Genomic DNA, 18,739 nt, shown 5'->3' with positions numbered 1-18,739 from the left:
CTGCATGCTATTTTAAAAATGGTTGCACAAGTTTTATTAAAGGCCACTTTTTCTTTAGTTCTTCACCTTATATCTTGCCACCTTCTCTTATTGTGCCCCCCTCCACTCGCCCACAAGCAGGCCAATTTGTGCCAAACTTTGTATTTTATTGATTATTTATCTTATTGAACGTGAAATCATCCTTCGTAAATTACATTTAATTAAAACCCGTGCTTATTAATCACAAAACACAGGTTAAACATCATGACCAAATCCGCTCCGACCCGCTGTGTCAGGATCAGCGCAGAGACTGCAGCTTCGCCTGAATTATGGTTCTGCGTTAAATCGACGGCGTAGGGTCGCGGTGGGGTGTGTGTCGCCGCGTACCCTACGCCGTCGGTTCTGCGTTGGTGTGACGCAGAACCATAAATCAGCCTTTAGTGTGCGCTCTGTGCGCTGTTCTGAACACTTCTCTTCTTTCGGCCATACGATGGTCCCGTCTGTCACACATTTACTGTCAGTGTTTGCTATATAATATATAATATTTGCAATATACTGTGGACATCTGAATAAAAACGTAACTCATAAATAGATTGAATCAAAGCGCTCTCCAGCTCTGTGTCTGATTGTCTTTTTCTCCTAAGATCATGCCGAGTAAACCCGACCAATTCAATATTAAAATCAAATTCGGTCCTGTGGCCCGTTTTTCTATTTCGTATTTTTGATCTGTGCCTAAAATTGAAATATGAAAAACCAGACGTTTTTCCGTTTTTTGTGTTACCAACTGCATTTATTCTATCGCAGGTTTTCTCCGATATTGCGTTTCTTTTGGTAATGTTTAAATTTATTTGCTGCAGTTCATTAATGTGTAATATGTAATTTGCCTCTTCCACTAATATCTCTAACTCCAACTCGTCAAATTTCATTTTGCGCTTGTGACTTGTGACTGTGCTTTCTATCCAGACTCTCCATGGCGCAGAGTTTGCGCTCGCAAACCTTAAGACACGCAACACCTCATTTAAATACTGCTGTTTGCACCTGTTATCAATTGCGCAGGCAATCTTAGTTGATCACCCGCAAACCACACGCAACAGCACGCGCAAACTTTTTCAGTGCACACGCAATTTAGTACTCTTTATTTAGGATCTTAGTAAATCGGGCCCTTAAAGTCTTATTTCTTCCCTGAAAGAAAGTTTGAGCTTCAAAGCGTGCTGACGAGGACCAGAGGGCGGGAGCACATTACACCTGTTTTAAAATCGCTGCATTGGCTCCCCGTCCGCTTCAGGGTCGAGTTTAAGGTTCTTTTACTAGTTTTTAAGTGTCTTAATGGTCTTGGGCCTTCTTATTTGTCTGCACTACTTTTACCCTATCGACCCTCACGGACCCTGAGGTCCTCCGGTGCCTTTTAACCATACCAAAAGTTAGAACCAGGACACACGGGGAGGCGGCATTCAGTTTTTATGGTCCCCGATTGTGGAACAGCCTCCCGGAGAACCTCAGGGCCGCAGAGACTGTTGATGTTTTTAAAAAGAGGCTCAAGACCCATCTCTTTACAGTAATCAGGCTTTTAACTGACTCATTTAACTCTTTTAAATTTCTTATGCTCACCCTTATTTTTATTGGATCTTACTGCTCTGTTTTATATTTAGTTTATCCTTTTCTTTTTATCATATTTTCTTTTTGTTTAATCTCAATGTTTTATCTAAATATTTCAGTCTTTATTTATGGTCTATTTATACATTTTACTGTCTTATTCTTTTAGTTTTTAATGTCTTGCTTTCTAGACATACTTTTAGGATTTTATGTTATGTTATACTTTTTTAAACTCTTTTTGGGTTTTTTTTCCTGCTTTCTTGTAGCTTTTATCTCCAGTGTTTCCTCATGGGGAGCCTCCATGCTGGGAGTGACTCTGGCCTGCAGGGGGTCATCATGGGGGTGGTTCTGGCCTGGATGGTTGTGGAGCTCTGCACCATGGCTTCACCGCTGTGGTGTGGACTCCTCTATCCGTCCGGGCCGGGATGGTCTCTGTGGGCCCCCCCCCTTGTAGCTGCGGGCTATGAGACCTCCTGGCGTGGACGGCTCCCTGTTACCGTTTCCTCACCTGGATCTTCTGTGCTCAGCCATGTCTGCACCGTGTGTCTGCGTGGATTGTCGGTGAATTGTAGTGTGCTTGTGTGTGCGGGGAGGGGGGGCAGGGCATTAATAAGTTTTATGTTTATTTGTTTTATGTTAAGCACTTTGTGTTGCATTATTTGTATGAGAAGTGCTATATAAATAAAGTTTGATTTGATTTGATTTGATTTGATTTGATTTGATTTGATTTGAGAAAAATTGTCAGTGTTTGTTTTGGGCCAATGCTAATGCCCAAGTCTGACTTGTGTTTCAACCAAAAAAACTAACGGTATTTGGTTTTTAAAGCTAATTCCTTACATCTGACACAAAAAAAACCCACTGATAAATTTTGAAAGACAATTTAGTCTACGGTTAACAACAAGTCTTCTTGCATGTTCAAACATTAACCGTTGTTGGCAGGATTTGAACCTGCGCGGGGAATCCCCAATGGATTTCAAGTCCATCGCCTTAACCACTCGGCCACAACAACTTGTCACATGTTTGAACATTTGGCTGAAATAAATGTTTGTTTGTTTGAATCAGAAACATTAGTGTGAGGTTTGTTCCCGTACTTATCTCACGGCTAACCTGCCGGGACCAATTTTGTTGTGAAATATTGATCACAGATTATCAGATGTCCTCGTTAGTTTAGTGGACAGTATCTCTGCCTGTCACGCAGAAGACTGGGGTTTGATTCCCCGACGGGGAGAAAACCTGTTTTGGATATGCATGACTGATACATATGAACAATGGTCAATAAGATAAAAATCACTCTTCTACACACCATAGGCAGTTGTGCTTTTCCTGCTAAAAAAGCTGTCATTGATGAAGTTCTTCTAATACAAAACAGTGCTGTAAATCTTCCAGTGGATGATATGCTCTGTTCACTGAGAGGTCCTGATCCAGAAGTTCAGCCAGACAAGGACCTTTTTCACGTGAGACAAACACGATAGCCACTAAAATACAGAAACTGTGCAGCAGGTTATTGATCATCATTCAGTTTCTATTTCTATTCCCCCTTAATGTTATAAAAAAACATCTAGACAGGTATGATGTGACCGTGATTTTTTGTTTGCCAGATATGTGTTTTGAGGCTCGTTGGTCTAGTAGTATGATTCTCACTTTGGGTGCGAGAGGTCCCGGGTTCAATTCCCGGACGAGCCCCAGAGATTTATGCAATTTGTGGTTTTTCTCCTCCAAGTAGCAAAGTTTCAAGACTGTAGTACAATGCTTTACCTGAACACCAACATTGGCATCATGTGTGAATGCTGAAAACCTACATCTTGCTTCTCTTTCATGCCAAGAGGTCAGCCGGTAAGGCCTAGTCTGTAAACCCTTTCCCCTTTCTTTAATTGGGCTCCTTTTTTGTTTTATTGCCCCAACAAATGTGCCTTTTTTAAATAATAAAATATTGTTTGTATTATTGAACTCTGTCCCCTATCTCCCTCCCTGAGTGAACGAACCTTCGTGTCCTTTTGTAGAGGTGATGAATGACCTTTAGTACGGGTCCTTGGGCCCTAATCAAAGGTGGTGTTGACGGTAAACAGAAAAAGATCTTCAGATCCCAAACTTAAATAATAGTGAACGTGCCGCCACATAAAGATATATGTTACCTGTCTTCTTGCACATATATGCGTGAGACTATATGTCTAATTTAATGTCTGTCAAGTCAACAATTAGGACTCATTTCCACAAAAAGTTTGAAGCCATGTACACATACATAAAGTCTGATTGTCCAAAACATATTCTTCCCCAACAAAAAGCATTACACTTATGAAGACCTCATGTTTCTTGCATTGGCTGGGAATCAAACCCAGGTCAACTGCTTGGCAAGCAGCCATGTTGACTGCTATACCACCAACGCTGCAGGAAAGTACCTGAAACAGCTGAATGAGACGTCACAGTTTTCCAGCCACATGAGAAGGTGAGCAGTCATGTCAGGGAAAGTAACTCTTTGATGATGGTTTCTTCAATATCACAAGCTACTTACCGCCATTTGTCCCTTAGCTTATACATCAACTTCTTGTTGTATAAGCTGCATTGTTTGCAGGTATATTCAGTTAGACATGTGTTGTCATCCATTGCATTACAACATTCTCTTAGAAAGAGACCATAGACTTGGAGAGGTTTGATAATGACAACTGTCATTGACATTTGAATGAACAGATCTCTCTCTTTGTACCCACTCCTGACTGGATCAAAGCTTTCTCAAGAACCCTGGCAGTGACGGTCAGCCAACAACTGTTCACTGATGACCAATAATCACCTCAATATTCATGAGGGCTGTTAAAATGTGAGTTCAATCTGCTTTCTAATGCTTAGATAATGTTATGGACCAACAGGAAACACTTACTACACTGAGAAAGTGTGACACAAGGCTGCAGGCAGTGGGATTCACTTAAAAACTTACTTTAGACCTGATTTCTTGGAAGATCATAGACACTAAGGCACTTAAAATTAAAACCACTTTAATGCAGAAATATTTACAAATTGTGTCTACTGTACAAATAAAAAGGCAGTCCTGAACTTGAATAAATTCTAATTGCATTCCAACAAACATGAATTCTAAAAGTTCAGACTTCAGAGTTCACATCTGTGAAACAGACATTGTTTTTGACTGTAAACAACTTTATTCAAATGTACAACTTGTGAATGTAATGTTCCTCTTCTACCTGGAGTGGGTGTTTGAGGGGCTCAGGGGTGTTTTTAGTAAAATTCTCCCTGAAACATAATCCAACCTGTCTCCACTCTAATGTACACTTGCTTTCTTTTCCCAAAGACAGAGGAAACCAGAAAAGTCCAATGTGTGGCCCATGTATGCTGGATCAGTCATCCAACCACTCCAGTTCCGCTCCTTCTCCAGTGTTAGACATCCTACTCACACCAGAGTGAAAAAAACATCTCTTCATCCACAGCAATGTCCTTAGTGGCCTTGAAGAGGATGGTGTCCCTCTCTCCTTCTGGAAACTGCATCTTACAGTGGAAGGGCTTTGCGTTGATTTTCTTGGTTGAGTATTTTATCCTTCCCCCCACTGTATCCACTGTTGGATGGCACTCACACGGGAATGTCTGGGCATCAATACAATAGTCTCCACAGAAGAAAATATAGCACATTCTATCAGATTGGGTTTTCAACATTTTTTCTCCCACAGCTTTTGAGATCCTCTTCCCGTGATAATCACAAATGATGGAGCCCTGGGGAAACACTCGGGTGGCAACAACTCCTGTAATCAAAAGGACAGGATATTAATGGGCTTGTTCAATTACATGAGTATATTCATATTAGAATCTGACTGTGCTTACAAGACATTTGTACATACCTTTCCCTTTCTCGCCCCCAAAATCCTTAATGGCCAGACCGGGCCACTTCTGTGTGGTGACCATCCTCATTATCCTTCTGTCACTCTCCACCTGGATCTTCTTGGGTGGTGTCCATTTACACTGAACCATGTCTATTGTCTAAAGATGGAACATTGGAACCCCATCCCTCCTGCCGGCTGATCTTGTCCACCTTGTGTTGACGTGGTGGACCTCTTGTATATTTGGCTGTCAAAGAAAAAACATTTAAATTAATATTCAGTTTTTATAATTAACATAGTTCCACATTAAAAATGCAACACACAAAAAATGCAAACATTCTAATCAAACTACAGATAAATCCTGGTAGTAAAACCACTGAACAGAACATAAGCAGTGCTTCCAGAAAAGATCAATTCAGATTATCACTGATTAAGTATTTACACTTACACATGATATATTCTGCCCGCAGGGCACGTTGCTCAGACCTCCACTTGTCATAGAAGACTCTGTCACTTGAAAATCCAGCGTCCAGTCGCTGTTTTTTGGTTGGTCCACTGGCATTTAGGGTGACTGGGAAGCTGTTAACAAACGCTGCAAAGTCTTGTCTTTCCCCACTGTCCTCTTCACTCCCACCGGCCTCTTCCTCTCTGCTCCTCTTCCGTCTCTGAGCAGAACTCTGCTCGCCTGATTTGTCAGAAGAGGAGCTGCAAGATTGATATGGTTTCAAGGTTAAACAGTGACAAACAGATGGACAGACCTTGGCATCAGCTGTGAGAGACAGAATACTTGAATGTTGTGTTTTTAGATGACGACACATACCCTCCTAAGCTGCTGAGCAGGTTGCCAGTGGTCACAATGCCATGCATTGTCTTCGTCCTATAATGCAGTTTGGTCAGAGCTGTAGAATGTTCCATGTAGTGGGCAACACCAGCTTTCTGCTCGTCCGTGAATCTTGAGTTGATCGCAGCTTCAACTGACCTCCTGATTGTTTTACTGGTCACGTTTGGGACATTGTAGCTGCAATGGAGCAGAAATATCAAATGACACTCCCACTCCCAACAATGAATTCTTTCAGTTTTTCTTCTAAAAAAGTTAATACTTACTGTTGATGCAGAAGGCTGAGGTCATTGGCCACAGAACTAATTCTATTGCCATTTGAGTTAAAAAAAAACTTGTCTTGATTATCTATATTTTGGTTGATGTACTCAGGGCGGACACTCATATAGTATGCATCCAGCATCTGTGGAGAAAAAAATAGTCTTAGAAAAAAATGTATAATTTATCATATGTGTCATGTTAATTACAGCCTTTAGTTATCTTAATGGCCCTGCTTCAGCTGCTGCTGCTACTGCTGTCTGATTCTGCAGAAACACTGTATGTACTGTCTCCATCTTTATTCTTGTGTTTGAAACACAGAATGTAACATGCCACTCTCTGCAGCCTGCTCTCGCACTCTGCCTGTAATTCACATGACCACCACCCCCCACAGCCTGCTCTGTGGCAGCAGAGAAGCAGCCATTATCACCTAATGACCTCTGCCTAGGGTTAACCATATCCTTTAACATGAAATCATTTGTTATCAGGGCCCGAGCACTTACAGTGCGAAGGCCCTATTGTATCTGTAGGAATTTTTCTTTCTTTCTTTTTTTTCTTCTGACAAAAGGAGGGCCTTTTTGCCCCCCTAAACGTGCCCAAAAAGTCACCAAATTTTGCACGCAAGCCAGGCCTGGTGAAAAATTTGATATTTAATGGTTTGCATTAATGGGCGTGGCAAAATGGCTCCACAGCGCCCCCCGGAATACTTTGTGCCTCAAGCCCCACAATATGGTTTGACGTACATGCACGAAAATCGGTACACACCTGTATCATGTTACAACTTAAAGAAAAGTCTCTTAGCGCCATGGCCGAAACCGAACAGGAAGTCGGCCATTTTGAATTAATTGTGTAATTTTGGCGCAATTTATGCCATTCCTTCGGCAATTAATACGGCCCGAACCGTAACGTGCACCCAGGTGTGTTATACATCAAAATGTGCGTCTCCATCCTGCAACAACACGCATTACTTTTCTCTTTCAAAAGTGTTACCGTGGCAACGCTAGACGCCAAAAAGCACGCCCACCCTTCATCTGATTGGTTCAGACAGAAAAAACTTTGTGCCTCAAGCCCCACAATACAGTTTTACGTACATGAACGAAAATCGGTACACACCTGTATCATGTCGCAACTTAAAGAAAAGTCTCTTGGCCCCATGGCCGAAACCGAACAGGAAGTCGGCCATTTTGAACATTCTGAATTAATCGCATAATTTTCGAGCAATTTATGCCATTCCTTCAAGAATTAATACGGCCCGAACCGTAACGTGCACCCAGGTGTGTTATACAACAAAATATGCGTCTCCATCCTGTGACTACGCGCATTACTTTTCTCTTTCAAAAGTGTTACCGTGGCGACACTAGACGCCAAAACGCGCGCCCCCTTCATCTGATTGGTCCATATTTGATAGTTCTCCAAAAGTCACCAAATTTTGCATGCAAGGCAGGCCTGGCGATAAATTTGATATTTCATGGTTTGCATTAATGGGCGTGGCCTAACGGCTCAACAGCGCCCCCTAGAAAACTTTGTGCCTCAAGCCCAACAATACGGTTTGACGTACATGCACGATGATAGACGCCAAAAAGCGCCCCCCCCCCCCCTTCATCTGGTTGATCCATATTTGATAGTTCCTACTTTCTGCAATAACTTTTGAATGGTTTGACATAAAGAGTCGTGGGTGGTGTCATCGTACTCCGTATTGACTCATTGACCTTTATTGGCCTGAATTAGCCCGCCCCTTCTTCTGATTGGTCAATATTTGATAGTCCCTATTTTCTGCCATAACTTTTGAATGGTTTCCCATAGAGAGTCGTGGGTGGTGTCATCTGACTCGGTTTTGTCTCCTTCACCTTAATTGCTGCAAATTAGCCCCGCCCCTTCATCTGATTGGTCGATATCTGATAGTTCCTACTTTCTGCCATAACTTTTGAATGGTTTGACATAGAGAGTCGTGGGGGGTGTCATCCGCTAAATGTCCAGTTCTGAAGAATCTACATCAAGTCATACAAGCTTCCACTGCAGCCTGAACGTGCACAAGGCCCGTTCATCGCTGCTTGCAGCTTTAATTATTTTTCATTTTTTGATTGATTGGGTTATGGAGGGAGATTGGAAAGTGATCCATTATGGGAGACGGCGCTAGCCTGCCGTCGACCCCCCTGGGCCCAAGCCCCCGGTCTCGCACTCAACAGGCACGCCGATTTTTCCCAGTGGCCAGCCGCGGTACTGCAACAAAAAATCCCATGGGGCCCAGAAAGCTTTTTTCCCATAGACCGCAATAGTAAAAGAGAAGCCTCTAAAACTGTTCACAGGAACCTCCAGTTGTAATCACCGGCAATTAGCAGTCCATCGCCTTAACCACTCGGCCACCTCGTCTGTTGTGCTAGGCTATTCTATTTTGACCAGTACTCACGAGCCCTCATTCAACTAGGCCTCAATCAACTCGACCTCGTTTAACTAGTCGTCATTCAGCTAGTCATCATAAAACTAGTGCTCATTCATCTTGTCCCCTCTCAATTAGCCCTCATTCAACTAGGCCTTATTCAACTGGTCCTCATTTAACTCGTCATTACTCAACTACTCCCCACTTAAATAGCCATTATTGAACTATTACCCATTCAGCTAGTCATCTTTATCTAGTGCTCATACATCTTGTCCCTACCCAATTAGTCCTCATTCAACTAGTCCCTACTCAGCTTGTCATATTTCAACTACTCCTTATCAACTAGCCCTCATTCAACTAGTCCTGACTCCACTAGACCTCATTCAACTAGTCCTGACTCCACTAGACCTCATTCAACTAGTCCTGACTCCACTAGACCTCATTCAACTAGTCCTGACTCCACTAGACCTCATTTAACTAGTCCTCATTCAGCTAGTCATCATTAAACTAGTGCTCATTCATCTTGTCCCCTCTCAATTAGCCCTGATTCAACTAGTCCCTACTCAACTCGTTTTCATTCAACTACTCCTTTTTAACTAGCCCTCATTCAAATGGTCCTCATTTAACTTGTCTTTACTCAACTAGTTCCCACTTAACACTTAACATTTGGATGGTTACGCTCCGCAGGTGACCCTGGTGATGAGCATCTCTCTCTCCGGTTCTCCTCGTCGCCGTATGGATGAGGGGATGTAGCATGGGCACAGCAGCTGGGCCTCCTTCAGTTCCAGGTCAGTCTGAAGGCGTTCACGTTTTCGGGCCATGCAGTGGTCCCTCGTTCGGCTGATCTGGGGCTCACGGGGAACTCCATAGGACAGTGGACAGGGCTGAGGTAAAAGAGAGAGCTTGGGAGAAAAGTGATAGAGAGAGGGGGGATCCTGCTCATTATATCCAGGCCCTGGCTGCCATAAATTGACAACGGCCCCCTCCTGCATTTCGGGGTCTATGCCCAATGAGGATGCTATTCCTTATCACGGAAGGGCCGTAAATGCAAAGCCTGCCAGGGTTTTGAGTCATTATGGAGGTTCCTTTGTTTCGAACACTTACAAACCAACTCCAGTCTTGTGTTCATGAAGCTTCATCCATGTTTTAAAGTACCTGAGACGGATGAATTGGTGCAGCGTCCAGAGTTATGCGGTCCCTGTACCGGACCATTGTGGTGAAGAAGGAGATGGGTCGATTAACCGGTCAATTTATGCTTTATCCCTCCTCTATGGTCATGAACTTTGGGTAATGACCCATGACAAAGGATTTACTGTAAAACATGAAAGGGTTGTATAGAAGCTCTGAACATGAATTCTACCAAAGTTGGGTGAGAGTTGAAGTCTAGGAAACTTCATGGGTAAACGCACTCTCTGTGACCAGAACAGAACAGGTAAATCCTTTCCCCCCCTTTCAACCTTGACCCTACACTTCAAACAAAATTAATTACTATGACTTGATCGCCCAACGTGGAGCTCGAGCCCACGACCCTGAGATGAAGACTGTCATGCTCTACCGACTGAGCTCATCCAACCCCAAGGCTCTCTTCTCCACAATAAATAAACTCTTTAAACCCAGTGATAACATCTCCAGCTCCTTCACAGTAACCAAATGCAACAACTTTCTCTAATTTTTCCCAGAACAAAATAGACACCATTCAAAGTAATCCGGGTCACAGCACCCCTGTGGCAGACGGAGTGCTTCTCAAAATTTTGGAAAAATAAAGAAAAGGTGCCACGAACACAACAAAATCCACTAGGGTGTTTGGATCAGATTTTCAGACCATTCACACTTCAATTGATTGCGGTGGAGAGGGGGGGTGCTACGGCCCGGACTCTTAGCCAAGGACAATGGACTCTGCCAGTGGTAAGGACCCGGCAAGGGGCGCATAAGGGAGACAATAATTCATTTAAAATGTTTCCTTTTCCCAGTTTCAGGCCTTGGTATAAGAAAACAGGAGATCCTGGGTTCAAGTCCCAGCAGAGCCTTTAAATTCAAATGTCTTGAGATGCCTGAAAGATCACATATCTCTCACTGCTGGTTCTGGCAGTATTTCTCACACGCTTGCTTAATTATAGCAGAGTACTTTGTCAAAAGTGCTCTTAGAGATCGTGGATGCTCTCTGTTTTGTCCTTCTATTGGATAACTTCTAATGTCTCCTTATTTTTGTAATAACCAGAGAGTGTAGATAAACCAAAGTGTCCTCTAAAGAGTGAATGTGAGTTAGGAGACCAGATCTAACTATGTGAAGGTTAGCATTAGCATACCAAACAGAGGAGAAGGTGAAGTCTTTAACCAACCATGTGGAAGACCAGACATTGGATACATTTTTCCAAAAGGTCTGTGTTTTTTATAATTACAGGAGTGATATTCTTAATTCTTAGTTTAAAGGCTCTGCTGGGATTTGAACCCAGGATCTCCTGTTTACAAGACAGATGCTTTGACCAACTAAGCCACAGGGCCCACAACAGTCATCTTCAGTCTTCAGCAAGCACCGGTCTAGTAAACAGGAGATCCTGGGTTCAAATCCCTGCTGAGCCTCTCCCACATGGAAAGAACCTATATGCTGCATATATGTTTGTAATATAGGGCCGCATATAAAAAATTGGCCCCTTTCCTATATGTATATGTACATATATGTACATATATGGTTACCATTGTGTTGATGTACACATCCCAAATGTGCTAATTTAGTCTTGCATGATATTTAATGTTATCACATTACATTCATTAGATGTGATTCATTCAGAATCTGCCACTGAGCTGAAACATTTACTGTATGCAGGAAACCGTACTCATGTGGCCTATAATAATGGGACACAGGGTCTACATATTAAGAAGCTATATAGGAGACTTATGTCTTGTATTATGAACAGATAAGCCTATATATGGATAAAGAAGCTATATAGGAGACCTATATGGCTTGTATAATGAACATATATGACATATGAGGGTATAAACAAGCTATATAGGAGACATATATGGCTTGTATAATGAACATATATGACCTATATGAGGGTATAAACAAGCTATATAGGAGACCTATATGCCCTGTATATGCACATATATGCACCTGATTTTGACCTATATGTGAGATATATGCAGCCTATATGGAGCATATACCAGGCATATATGTGGTATATATGCGCATATATGATGCTTATATGTAGCATATAGGTTACATATAGTTGCATATATGCATCATATAGGTTCTTTCCATGTGGGCTGAAAGTCCGTGTTTCCCAGCGACATCCCCAAAACATCACTGCTCATCATCACTTTTTGAAGACTTACAGAAAACGTGATGTTCATTCAGTAAAAAACAAAAATGAAATTCTTGCTGTACTGAAATCAGGATCTGAAGACGTTACCACAGTCTTCCATTGAGCAATTTCAAACATAGCCACCCTAGATGGGACTCGAACCCACAATCCCTGGCTTAGGAGGCCAGTGCCTTATCCATTAGGCCACTAGGGCTGTGGAATGGCTGGTGAACTGATACTGATCTAAATGTTTCTATTTCCTATCCCCCCTCAATGTTATAAAAAACTATCTAGACAGGTATGATGTGACCCTGGTTTTTTGTTTGCCGGATATGTGTTTTGTGGCTCGTTGGTCTAGTAGTATGATTCTTGCTTTGGGTGCGAGAGGTCCCGGGTTCAATTCCCGGACGAGCCCCAGAGATTTATGCAATTTGTGATTTTTCTCCTCCAAGTAGCAAAGTTTCAAGACTGTAGTACAATGCTTTACCTGAAGACCAACATTGGCATGATGTGTACATGCTGAAAACCTACATCAATGACAGCTTTTTTAGCAAGGAAAAGCACAACTGCCTATGGTGTGTGGAAGAGGGATTTTTATCTTATTGACCATTGTTCATATGTAGCAGTCATGCATATCCAAAACAGGCTTTCTCCTCCAAACCTCCGACTAATGTTTCTGATTCAAACAAACACACATTTATTTCAGCCAAATGTTCAAGCATGTGACAAGTTGTTGTGGCCGAGTGGTTAAGGCGATGCACTTGAAATCCATTGGGGATTCCCCGTGCAGGTTCAAATCCTGCCAACAATGGTTAATATTTGAATATGCAAGAAGACTTGCAGTTGCAAGTAACAACTTGCAGTTGTTAACCATAGACTAAAATGTCTTTCAAAACTAATCAGTGGGGTCTTTTTTTGTGTTATCCCCAGCATGCATTAATAGGTAACATCAGCCTACATTAAGTTAGTTTTACATTTCTTTCCAAGCAGTCGGCCCAGGTTCGGTTACTGGCTATCGTGACTGTGAACGTCTTTATATCTTACCAAACTTAATAGACGGCCTTCTAATGGCCCGCCTGCTGAATAACAGAAGAGTGGTTCTTCATGATCACACCTCCTAATAAACTGCCTTACACTGCCTTACAAGGTAAAGTCTACCTTCAATACTTAAATACTTTCTTGTTGATGTCACCAGAGTTTCATGCTAATCTAAACTGACAAGTGTAATGTTTGATCAATTGTGTCATTTACATGGTGAATTTAAATAAAAAAGACCTACCAAAGAACGTGTTAGTCAGTTCTTCAAAGTGTCAGTTCTTCTCTTCAAACATATAAGTTCATCAGTGGACTCTGAAGTTGAAAACCAGCTCATCTTGGATGAATTGGAGCAATCCAGGATTTCCTTTGTACATGTGCCATCAAGTACTTTCTCTGACAAAACTCAAACATTAAACAAAAGTGTCCATAAAGTGGAAGTACATCAGTTATCCTTTCTTTAAATCTGAAATAAATATGTTTGTTTGATTGAATCAGAAACATTAGTCAACAGAATGTAGTAAAACAACCCCTTTAAGAGAGCATAACGTGTTTCCCTGGAGGTCTAGTGGGCAGGATTTGCTGCTTTCACTACCATGGCCCAGGTTCAATTTACATTCAGTGTAGAAATATGATCAGTTTCTTCTTCTATTGTATATATGTTTGTGCTTCTGTCTGATTGTTGCGTTGGCTGCCTAACCTCTTGGTAATTATGACCAATTCAACTGTGCCCATGTCTTCATCAAACTGGACATCATTTCAGCAGTTGAATGTCCACCTGTTCTTCAAGAAAATATGTAAGGAATTAGCTTTAAAAACCAAATACCGTTAGTTTTTTTGGTTGAAACACAAGTCAGACTTGGGCATTAGCATTGGCCCAAAACAAACACTGACAATGTTTCTCAGTGTAGTAAGTGCTTCCTGTTGGTCCATAACATTATCTAAGCATTAGAAAGTAGACTGAACTCTCATCACATTCTAACAGCCCTCATGAATATTGAGGTGATTATTGGTCATCAGTGAACAGTCGTTGGCTGACCGTCACTGCCAGGGTTCTTGAGAAAGCTTTGATCCAGTCAGGAGTGGGTACAAAGAGAGAGATCTGTTCATTCAAATGTCAATGACAGTTGTCATTATCAAACCTCTCCAAGTCTATGGTCTCTTTCTAAGAGAATGTTGTAATGCAATGGATGACAACACATGTCTAACTGAATATACCTGCAAACATGCAGCTTATACAACAAGAAGTTGATGTATAAGCTAAGGGACAAATGGCGGTAAGTAGCTTGTGATATTGAAGAAACCATCATCAAAGAGTTACTTTCCCTGACATGACTGCTCACCTTCTCATGTTGCTGGAAAACTGTGACGTCTCATTCAGCTGTTTCAGGTACTTTCCTGCAGCGTTGTTGGTATAGCAGTCAACATGGCTGCTTGCCAAGCAGTTGACCTGGGTTTGATTCCCAGCCAATGCAAGAAACATGAGGTCTTCATAAGTGTAATGCTTTTTGTTGGGGAAGAATATGTTTTGGACAATCAGACTTTATGTATGTGTACATGGCTTCAAACTTTTTTGGGGAAATGAGTCCTAATTGTTGACTTGACAGACATTAAATTAGACATATAGTCTCACACATATATGTGCAAGAAGACAGGTAACATATATATTTATGTGGCGGCACGTTCACTATTATTTAAGTTTGGGATCTGAAGATCTTTTTCTGTTTACCGACAACACCACCTTTGATTAGGGCCCAATGACCCGTACTAAAGGTCAATTATCACCTCTACAAAAGGACACGAAGGTTCGTTCACTCAGGGAGGGAGATAGGGGACAAAGTTCAATAATACAAACAATATTTTATTATTTAAAAAAGGCACATTAAAACAAAAAAGGAGCCTAATTAAAGAAAGGGGAAAGGGTTTACGGACTACGCCTTACCGGCTGATCTCTTGGCATGAAAGAGAAGCAAGATGTAGGTTTTCAGCATTCACACATCATGCCAATGTTGGTCTTCAGGTAAAGCATTGTACTACAGTCTTGAAACTTTGCTACTTGGAGGAGAAAAAACACAAATTGCATAAATCTCTGGGGCTCGTCAGGGAATTAAACCTAGGACCTCTCGCACCCAAAGTGAGAATCATACTACTAGACCAACGAGCCACAAAACACATATCCGGCAAACAAAAAATCACGGTCACATCATACCTGTCTAGATGTTTTTTATAACATTAAGGGGGAATAGAAATAGAAACTGAATGATGATCAATAACCTGTTGCACAGTTTCTGTAGTTTAGTGGCTATCGTGTTTGTCTCACATGAAAAAGGTCCTTGTCTGGCTGAACTTCTGGATCAGGACCTCTCAGTGAACAGAGCATATCATCCACTGGAAGATTTACAGCACTGTTTTGTATTAGAAGAACTTCATCAATGACAGCTTTTTTAGCAGGAAAAGCACAACTGCCTGTGGTGTGTGGAAGAGTGATTTTTATCTTATTGACCATTGTTCATATGTATCAGTCATGCATATCCAAAACAGGCTTTCTCCCCGTCGGGGAATCGAACCCCGGTCTCCTGCGTGACAGGCAGAGATACTGTCCACTATACTAACGAGGACATGTGATAATCTGTGATCAATAGTTCACACTGAAATTAGTCCCGGCAGGTTAGCTGTGAGATAAGTACGGGAACAAACCTCAGACTAATGTTTCTGATTCAAACAAATACACATTTATTTCAGCCAAATGTTCAAGCATGTGACAAGTTGTTGTGGCCGAGTGGTTAAGGCGATGGACTAGAAATCCTTTGGGGATTCCCCGCGCAGGTTCAAATCCTGCCAACAACGGTTAGTGTTTGAACATGCAAGAAGACTTGCAGTTGTTAACCGTAGACTAAAATGTCTTTCAAAACTAATCAGTGGGGTTTTTTGTGTTATCCCCAGCATGCATTAATAGGTAACATCAGCCTACATTAAACTAGTTTTACATTTCTTTCCAAGCAGTCGGCCCAGGTTGGGTTCCTGGCTATCGTGACTGTGAACGTCTTTATATCTTACCAAACTTAATAGACGGCCTTCTAATGGCCCGCCTGCTGAATAACAGAAGAGTGGTTCTTCATGATCACACCTCCTAATAAACTGCCTTACACTGCCTTACAAGGTAAAGTCTACCTCTGAATTGCCTTATATCTGTAAAAACATGAAGAAAAGAGGAAGGAAAACATTCTAAATGTGATCTGAGTAGCTCAGCTGGAAGAGCATCAGACTTTTAATCTGAGGGTCCAGGGTTCAAGTCCCTGTTCAGGTGATTATCTGATGACCACAGTTCCAGACTGTAAAGAAACAACCTGATCATTTTCAAGACTCATCTCATCCTATCAAATAAAAACAACAAATGGAGAGAGACAGAAACAACCCAGGATCTCCTGTTTACAAGACAGATGCTTTGACCAACTAAGCCACAGGGCCCTCAACACACGTCTTCAACTTGTTATAAAAACCCTGTTGACACGACAAGTTCGTCATACCTCAGGAGCAGCTTTATTTCACTTAACTGCAGCATTTGTAGGAACACCAGACCAGGGGCCTGTACTACGAAGCAAGTTCAACATACCCAGGATATCTTTTCCTCATCCAGATTCACTAAGCGGGACAATTGCAATCACGCTAAGCGGTCACACGACGGCGGTTATCAACTCGGTATATCAACCCAGGTTTCTCCAATCTGGATATGAGCGCGTGCACATAAAAGGGGCAGTGTTTTCAGCGCATGACCAATCGCAAGCATGGAGAAGTCCGCTGTCAGAGCCGCTTATTTCAGTAGCGAAGAGCAAACAATAATTTTACGGAAATATGATGAGTATAGGCATATAATACAGGCAAAAAGCAACACAGTTGCAGCTGCAAAATGCAGGAAAGACAGCTGGCAAAAGATCGCTGACTGTATAAATGCGTAAGTTCATAGGGATATAAACATATATTTGAATATTCTGGGAATCTTAATCTTAAACTGTAAACCATGATCAGCAATATTAAAATAATAAAAGGCTTGCAATATTTCAGTTGATTTGTAATGAATCCAGAATGTATGAAATTTTTTTTGTTTTTGTGTTTGCATTACAGAAAATCACAATATTCTAATTTTCTGAAACAGTCCTGTATATATTGGTTCTATAACTATTGTTGTTGACCGATAACTTGTGCTGATGCTGTACCAAAGAATTGGGTTTTTTTATTTATTTTATTTAATTTTTTATTTTTTCAGGAGGGGGGTATTTAGTATTTTAAAGTGACTTCTCAGAATGTTCGAGGGACGAAATTGAAAATCCCTTTTTTGCTATCCCCTTACAAATGCATCTTCTTTTTGATTTCTTCTTGATTTATTTATTTAATTGGTATTAGTTTTGGATTGACTGTACATCGGATTTTGGGTGATGATTTGTTTTATTTATTCATTGATTGATTTATTTTTTATTTTCTCCTCCACCTCTTTTTTTCCTTTTTTTTGGATCGTTCATACAGGTACTCATCAGGGAAAGCAAAGGGGTTTTGGCGGTCCCTGAATATGCGTTCTCTTCGGAGGGATCCTCTCACGATCCGCGCACCGAGCTCCACTGGATTCTCTTCGAAAGGGCATGTCATTTTCCAAGAGAGCTGATTGGTCAGTGGGCGGTGCTTTTATACCCGGCGATCTGTATCTGGAACATAACCTGCTCCGGAGCAGGTTAGCGGTTCAGCATAAGTTACCATGGCGATGTGCCCCGATAAGAAGTGAACCACCGTCGTAGTCCTGAAAACCCAGGGTTAAACCTGAAGTTACCTCGCTAAACCCAAATCCCGCTTCGTAGTACAGGCCCCAGATCAAGCTCCGCTGGAAGACGCTGAGAAAGGAGAAGTACAGGACCAAGAAACAAAACGGTACCAGCAGGTCCGATTATCCTCCGTCCTGCTATAATAATTATTCTATATACCATTTTATATACATACATTTTGCTGAATCCCCACACAATCACTACCTCATGTCTCCTCTTCCCTGTATTTGGCAACAAGATTATTATTATCTCTCCACCAGCTGGGTTCAAATAAAACCAAACCTGAAGGTGAAGTGTCACCTGCAAAGTTTAAAGCAGAATTGAGCAGCATTTCCTGTCATGTTTAAGAGGAACAACCACTGAAAGTTCCTCCAGGACTTTTCAAAACCTCTGAAATGCCTTGTATTTGAAAAAACATGAAGAAAAAGAAGAAACAAAACACTCCAAATGTGACCTGAGTAGCTCAGCTGGAAGAGCATCAGACTTTTAATCTGAGGGTCCAGGGTTCAAGTCCCTGTTCAGGTGGATTAACTGCTGACAGCTTTTTCTGACTATTAAGTAATGACATCATCATTTTCAATATTCATCTTAAACTATTAAAAAAACAAATGGAGGAAAGACAGAAACAAAGTTCTCATGCAAGACCTCGGTATCTCAGATGTCGAGCATCAGACTCTTAATCCGAGGGACCTGCATGTTTCCAAACAATAATGTAACAATGTTAATGG

At 41.6% G+C, this 18,739-nt stretch overlaps 8 non-coding genes across 8 annotated transcripts; 5 read left to right on the top strand and 3 right to left on the bottom strand.

Annotated features, from left to right (window-relative positions):
• Window positions 1-2,499: 2,499 nt before the first annotated feature.
• trnas-uga (transfer RNA serine (anticodon UGA)) lies at window positions 2,500-2,581 on the bottom strand. Its single transcript has one exon. It is a non-coding gene; the product is annotated as a tRNA-Ser (tRNA).
• A 602-nt stretch (window positions 2,582-3,183) lies between these two features.
• Window positions 3,184-3,255, top strand: trnap-ugg (transfer RNA proline (anticodon UGG)). Its single transcript has one exon. It is a non-coding gene; the product is annotated as a tRNA-Pro (tRNA).
• An 8,036-nt stretch (window positions 3,256-11,291) lies between these two features.
• On the bottom strand, window positions 11,292-11,365 carry trnat-ugu (transfer RNA threonine (anticodon UGU)). Its single transcript has one exon. It is a non-coding gene; the product is annotated as a tRNA-Thr (tRNA).
• Window positions 11,366-12,306: 941 nt separating this feature from the next.
• trnar-ccu (transfer RNA arginine (anticodon CCU)) lies at window positions 12,307-12,379 on the bottom strand. The gene has a single exon. It is a non-coding gene; the product is annotated as a tRNA-Arg (tRNA).
• A 129-nt stretch (window positions 12,380-12,508) lies between these two features.
• trnap-ugg (transfer RNA proline (anticodon UGG)) lies at window positions 12,509-12,580 on the top strand. Its single transcript has one exon. It is a non-coding gene; the product is annotated as a tRNA-Pro (tRNA).
• A 314-nt stretch (window positions 12,581-12,894) lies between these two features.
• On the top strand, window positions 12,895-12,976 carry trnas-uga (transfer RNA serine (anticodon UGA)). The gene has a single exon. It is a non-coding gene; the product is annotated as a tRNA-Ser (tRNA).
• A 3,458-nt stretch (window positions 12,977-16,434) lies between these two features.
• trnak-uuu (transfer RNA lysine (anticodon UUU)) lies at window positions 16,435-16,507 on the top strand. The gene has a single exon. It is a non-coding gene; the product is annotated as a tRNA-Lys (tRNA).
• Window positions 16,508-18,463: 1,956 nt separating this feature from the next.
• trnak-uuu (transfer RNA lysine (anticodon UUU)) lies at window positions 18,464-18,536 on the top strand. Its single transcript has one exon. It is a non-coding gene; the product is annotated as a tRNA-Lys (tRNA).
• The last annotated feature ends 203 nt before the right edge of the window (window positions 18,537-18,739 follow it).

Source organism: Cololabis saira, chromosome 10, assembly GCF_033807715.1.
Source record: "Cololabis saira isolate AMF1-May2022 chromosome 10, fColSai1.1, whole genome shotgun sequence".
Taxonomy (NCBI): Eukaryota; Metazoa; Chordata; class Actinopteri; order Beloniformes; family Belonidae; genus Cololabis; species Cololabis saira.
Note: the sequence above shows the minus strand (reverse complement) of the source record. Positions and strands in the feature narration are given on the sequence as shown.